General features: G+C 38.1%; 1 long non-coding RNA gene across 1 annotated transcript in view; it reads right to left on the reverse strand.

Moving 5' to 3' along the window:
* Positions 1-1811: 1811 nt before the first annotated feature.
* Positions 1812-7119, reverse strand: part of LOC109469565 — a 9596-nt gene continuing 4288 nt past the window's right edge. The window contains exon 5 of the long non-coding RNA XR_002140201.1: positions 1812-3433. This is a non-coding gene — a long non-coding RNA (uncharacterized LOC109469565). The remainder of the gene's footprint in view (positions 3434-7119) is intronic.

A 7119-nucleotide genomic window follows, 5' to 3' on the forward strand; every position in this document is an offset into this window, starting at 1 on the left:
AACACTCCGTCCGGAGGTCCTGACCTCCTTCACGGAGTAAAATACTTTCAAAGAATAGTACACATTTGGAACTCACTACCGGCCACCACCAGATCACTTAAGCCATGTCCGAACGTATCCTTTGTAACTTTTAGAAATCCCATACTTAATCACTACCAATATCTCCTGTTAAACTATTTTGATCCATAAAACATGTACAGTTGGCGCACCCTTTGTTGTTAGACTCTTATACACTACAACCACTGCTATCATTATCATTACTGTTTCTATTATTATTTATACCTATATGTTATTGTAGTTATTACAGTTTCCCCTTTGCCTTTACCATTAAACGTTGCCCCTTTACCATTAAAGGGGCATTATATTTACTTTAACTTTTCAAAATATCTGTGCGTGTGCTTTTATTGTGACATTTATAGCTGGAAATAAAACAATCCACGCGAGACGCACTCATTTTGTGGCACCACCAGACACTACCAGAATGTAAACAAACATGGCTGACAGCTGTGTTTCCAGTGCGGTGTATCCTGAATGACACTTACCTGCAATGGACCAGGGGTTAATTAAACTTACTTTGTAGCGTATTCGCCGTATTGTCTAGAAAATTGACTTTTTTTACCTAGTGTTGCATAATACAGCTGTAACAAACATGGTCTCTACTCTCTACCGATCTAGTCCTTTCTTGCGTACAGAAATAGAGTGCGATATATGTTGACTGTTATGGTACATGTGTACAATAAACTGCGATAAGTACCTCCATCAAAAATGGAGGTACTGTAATTCCTGATTTGTTCACTGTACTGATAAGTTCACTGTTTTCACTGTCTCTTGTGTACAGTGAACTTATCATTACAGTTAACAAATAATTCCTGGACTTTCTTTTTCCTGCACTTGTCACCATCGTGAACATATAGTTACATGAACATGTCCATTTTTCTCAGACCGTGAAATTTTGCTACCGTGAACATAAAGTGAATTACAGTATTGTTTTTGGCGTGTCTGTGTGTGTGTGTGCCTGTGTTTGTGTTTCCGCACATTTGTAGTCAGCATAACTTCATAACGCCTTTATGGAATGTGATGATATTTTGTATGCTGATAAGCTAGTCTTGAGAAGACAAAGGTCAAGGTCAAATCTGGGCCTCCTGCTGGATGACCTTGGTACTGCAGCACAACTTCCAGTTTTTGTATCTTTTGTCCTGAACATTTTGTTGACAGATAGCTTTTCCTGTCAGGAATAGGTGGTGTGGGTTTGGTCCCCCTAGCTGCTTGTTAGGGAACTGCAGGGGACTTTCTGGCAAAATCTTCTAAAGCCAATAAGTCCAGATAGGAACAACATATTTTCATCATTTTTGGTGTGTAGGTAGCTGAGAGAGTTGTACATAATAAAATGAAAATTATGCAAATGAGGACATAATTAAGGAGGAAATTCTATAATTACAGTCTTATGTAATAGTACTTTTATACATGTAATCTATTTAATCTGTGGCAGGTGGAACATCAACAGATACCAATTATAATACAAATTGACCTAATTTGCATAATAAATGTGAAAATTCTATGACTCCTTATTGAATCGAACTACAGCTCACCCCTCATAGCTTATCATATTTGGTATTTGGGTAGGTCTTTAATAATAGGAGGCTAAGGCCAAGGTTAAATATATGGTCTCATGAGCTTGATAATGCAGCAGAACTTCCGTTTTTTAATGGTACTCTAGTTTTGAATGTAGAACTTGCAGAAATAAATGATAAGTTTGAGGTGGTTAATTCTCATTCATTCATTCATACATGTAACAAAATGAAACCAAACTCTCAAGTCTGGAATGTGACTTTATTGAAATTCACCCCAAGCCGACTTCTTGTTTGCTGCCCTGGGGCTCCTGGCTAATTTTCTCCACCACCAACCGTAGACTTTCAGTTGACAGTTTCATACACGCCTCCGCTCCAGGGCAGCAATAAGTCATCCTCAGCACAGGGACAAGACGGGGTCAACTGGGAACTGAGAACTCAGAAGAAAATGTCTTACTGGCAAAATCTCCTGCTTCATAAAATGCTCTGCAAAAGTATTCCACCTACAATGTACATGTAGCGCTTATCATTTTTTATCATATTTCAGAGTAAACAACTTGGTATTATATCTCAGTTAACGATCTTCAACTTAAATTTGTAACACATGTATATGATTCAATACGATTAAGCGCACATGTAATTTACAAGTATCTCAATATGACAATTGCATGATTATAATCTTATTACTGTATCTTACTAGCCAACATTGGTTTAGATGGTCAACTATGTAGGTCTTCAAAGTCAAAAAGCTACAATACAACATGTCATTACAATCAACACTTATTCATCTGGCGACATGGCACTTAACACTTGTCAACATATATAATTGATAATAATAAGTTTTCATGATCTATTTCTCTAGCCTTCACCAGGTCTTGCTATTGATGTGGTTATGGATAGTAGGACCTGATTTACATGCGGGCGAAAACCTGACTGTGAAAACATCATGAACATGCCAGTGTGCAAAAACTGCTCATGTCAAACTTTTCCAGTGTGCAAATCTGCCTGCTTTGACGTACATTAAGGACACATGTTCAGATTGTACAGCAGCCCTCAAGGTAATGAAGGCCGACTTACACACAGGAAAAATTTGGCGTACGCTCGCATGCATGCGCAGGTTTTGTACATCAGGTTTTGGCCCAAATGGTGTCCAAACTCCAATGTCAGATTATTCACTCTCAGACTGCATTGTTACTATGGTGGAGACTACTATTTCTCTGTACATCTACAGGATTTTCATATTCAGTTGGTGTCACTTGTTCACAAAGTAATTTAATATGTCTTACTTAACATATAGAATCACTGCATTGTATAGTAGTGTTAACACCATTAAAAAGAAGTGGTACATATGCAAGTTATATATCTATACTGTAAGGACATGACAATTCTTTTTCCCCCTTTTGCAACTAAGGGAGAACAAGACTATTTTCAGCTGCTTTTTCTTTCATTTTCAAGACTTCACATTCACGTTTAAAATGGCAAAACCATTGTCAATTTAGGCAGCAGATTTCCTTACGATATATATTGTACTATGACACATGTAGTTCTGCACGTTTCACAATTACTTATTATAAGCCACAGTTCCATTCAAATAAGAGTTCTCAGTTCCCAGCACTCTAGATCTATGTATGCATCTCTTCAGCCAACTTGGAACATTCCACATTAGGTACCAACACTGAGAGCTCATCCCTGTCAAGCAAAATTGGAATGTACCAAGTAGGTTCTAAAGGGAGGGAATACAGAGTTTATACTTATAGCTCGCCTTTTCCAACCTCCTCAGCATCTTCTGACTCCTTCTTGCGGAAGCCTTTCTCAAGAAGGAGGTCAGAGATCTCGTCTGTGCTCATTGGTGCAAGGTCAAACTCCTAAGGCAAGAAAATAATTAGAAAGTTTATTGCAAATACTTGCCCGAGGGCTAATTGCAGTTACAAACAACATAAGAAAGAAAATACAGTGGTATGTGAGACTATATCTACGTCTAGCATTATACTATATTCTATAACATGCATGGTACTAGTTTTTACTGGGTTTGACTTCTTTTTAGGCAGTGGAAGACGAATTTACCCACTTCTTCTATAATATGTGGGTTCTTTGATTTTAGTAGTAAAATTTTTTTTTTTTGTGGTAGGGAATGGTGGGGAAGTAAGGGAGCATTTTGGACACGGTGCTAAATAATTGTTTTCTGATAATATCCTGGTCATTCCAGGCACATATTGCTATAACCAACATTGCCCAACATATCTTAACCCAAAAAAGTTTGATCACATTTACTGACATTTAATTTCAAATACAATGTACTGGTGGTCTATGCTTGCCACAAATCCAAACTTAAGTATCTTTTAATGCAGTATGTTCAGGGCTCGAAATTCATTTTTGGGAATAGGTGCACTGGTCCAACCTAAAAAATTGGGTGCACCAAAAAATTTTGGGGTGCACAATATAAGAAAAAATAAGTAGAATGTTAGGAAATGTTTGATTTCTTACAGAAAGGTACTTCTACAATGACTTTATTATTTTTCTGACACTTGGAATTTTAGGAATACTAGTATGCTGTGTACTACTACACATTAACATATTACATGTATGTATGTATGAAAATATCTAATAGGTGCACTGGTGCACCCACAGAAAAAAATTGGGTGCACAGCTCCAAATTTGGGTGCACTGAGGTGCACATGCACCCAGTATTTCTTCCCTGGTGTTGTATGATTTTGAGCATTTGCACCAGCAGAGACTCCAAATCGTAGTCCAATCAGAATCTCTGATCAGACTGAGACTATCTGTTGTAGACTCTGATCTAGATCTCTACTTGTTCAGTACAATAGCCAATTCTACCAGATCTGACATATCTTTCCTTTTTCCTTACCTCCAATACATCTCCCTCCTGACCTAACAACAGCAGCACAGGACTCTTCCCAGCAATGGGCTTGAACTCCACTTGGTGACTAGTGTACTTTGTTAAAGAAGGACCATTTGAACTACTGTAATTCCTGATTTTTTTTTTACCCTATTGTTATGTTCACTGTTTTTGCTGTCACTTCTGTACCGTGAACTTATCATTACAGTTAACAAATAATTCCTGGACTTTCTCTTTCCTGCACCTGTCACCACCGTGAATATATAGTTCCGTGAACATGTCCATTTTTCTCAGACTGTGAACTTTTGCTACCATGAACATTAAGTGAATTACAGTATATAACATGAATTAATACCTCATACACCTCACCTTATTCTAGTTAATACAAGATTTCGGAAAGTTTCTGTCTTGGTCAGTCCCTGTACCTTCCATTGTAAATGAGAGATGTGTTCCATGTGTGATAAATGCAGGGAGTGATGAAACAAAGGTGTACATGTGTGTGCAATTGTTAACAAATCAAGACTATAGCCTCCATAGCATGCCAAAAACTGGGGGTTTTGAGGGTCTTCATGGTCTTTTATGTGCTACTTTCTGATTACATATAGACAACCGATGAAATGCCTACACATAGACAACAGTCAGCCTGGTTGAATTACCATAAAAAAAAACAGCCAAAGACAACCCCCAGTTCTATAAGCCTGCTATGGAGGCTATCAAGAGTAAAGGATCTTCTAAAAAGTCAGCAGAATGTGCCGCGACACTGCGGCGACAGTGTGAAACCCGTCATGTATTGAGCATTGTGTGTACCCATGATGCAGTGTACCCAGGATGTTTCAAACAGGATTTGGCAGGGTTTAAGTGACGGCAGCTCTTTTGGGCGGCATCACTGACCCTGCTCGGGAGGGTGAAAAAGGATGACATCCCAACTACAGTTTTCAAATACTCTGTCAGAAAAGATATTCTGCAACGGGCAACATTCTGATGCAGAGCTGACCAAACATCCAACGAAAACTGAAAAATTAGGGTTTTGTGCAGGTGCAGTACTAATCATATTGCTTTCAAATAACCATATTCCTTACATAGATGTAGTAGAATACACTGTCCACTGAATGACTAAAAGGTGGCTACGTATACCAGAATTTTTTTTCTAAATAGAATGATGCTAAGAATTTTCTGGTACCTTAGAACTATAATATAGAAAAAAGAGTTTTGTTAGTTGTTAAACAATTTCTCATGAAAGGATACAAGGTAGGCAGCACTTCATGGATGAACCTCTTCACCTGTAGAGTAACATATGTACATGGAAATATAACAAACACAGTTTATTATATTAAAGCTGCATTCATTACGTTAAACATTAGCATGGTACAAAAATTTTAATGGTCCTTTCTTTGCACTATTATACAAAGTAACCTGAATTTTGTGGTGGTGCCACAAACTAAGTGGACCTTTTGTAGGCTGTTTTAGCACCAATCATATGTCCTGGGAAATGTGAGATTATTGTACAAACATGTTTAAAGTAAATTACATGATTTTAAACTAAAATATTTCAATTTTGGTGCAAAAATATCACATATTGCTCCTTTATCAAAATTTCATGTAATAACCAGGCTAATGTATTAAACTATGTAATCTCCAAGCAGATTTTTTGGTGGCTGCAAGACAGTATCCACTGCATGGCAAATGCATACAGCCTGGCCAATTTGATACTGTCTTGCGCCCACCAAAGATCTGCTTGGAGATCATAAGTATAACTAGGACCCATCTGCAGCAAGTTATTAATAGCATGCTCTCTCCTTTTGATCATCAAAAGGACAAAGCAAACAATTAACAACTTGCTGTGCCCTTTGCTTTGACCCTCCAAAAGGCAGTGTGCCGTTTAGTGTTAATCACTAAGTTATCAATAACACATTCCCAACTAAAAGGAGAAATTCTCCATACAGTATGTGCAAAATGCACACACCTATGTGCAAAGTGCACACACCTATGTGCAAAATGCACATACCTATGTGCAAAGTGCACACACCTATGTGCAAAATGCACATACCTATGTGCAAAGTGCACACACCTATGTGCAAAGTGCACACACTATGTGCAAAGTGCACACAGCTATGTGCAAAGTGCACACACTATGTGCAAAGTGCACACAGCTATGTGCAAAGTGCACATAGGTGCATACTATGTGCAAACTGCATATTATACTACAAACAGACAACACTTTAATTCCGGACTGACTCTCATTCCGGACGACACTTAACCATCAAGACATTATTATATTACCTGCTGAAAGTTGCATAGGTATCATCGATACACTGTAGGTCCCCTGGGACTAGGTCAGTTCTGCAGAATTCTGCATTCGGATGCAGAATTCTGCGCAGAATTATGAATTCAGGTGCAGAATTCTGCAACCCAAATGCAGAATTCTCTATCCAAATGCAAAATATGAAGGAATTTGCAATGGCTTATTTATTTTATGATGTTAGTGAGTGGACTCACACTCGTCCTACATTGTGTATGTGTTTGCTACTAATCCCTGTGCTGCAAAAAAAACATACAAGACAGGACATTCTGCCAAGTACCTTCCAAAAGCACAAAAGAGTTTACAGATGGCACACACATTTCAGGCACAAGTACTTTCAGGTCATTCAGGTCACAGTACTTCATGCTGTATCTGTATCTGGTATAGTCGGTATA

The sequence above is a fragment of the Branchiostoma belcheri genome, unplaced genomic scaffold (genome assembly GCF_001625305.1).
Source record: "Branchiostoma belcheri isolate BF01 breed outbred unplaced genomic scaffold, Haploidv18h27 scaffold208, whole genome shotgun sequence".
Lineage (NCBI taxonomy): Eukaryota > Metazoa > Chordata > Leptocardii > Amphioxiformes > Branchiostomatidae > Branchiostoma > Branchiostoma belcheri.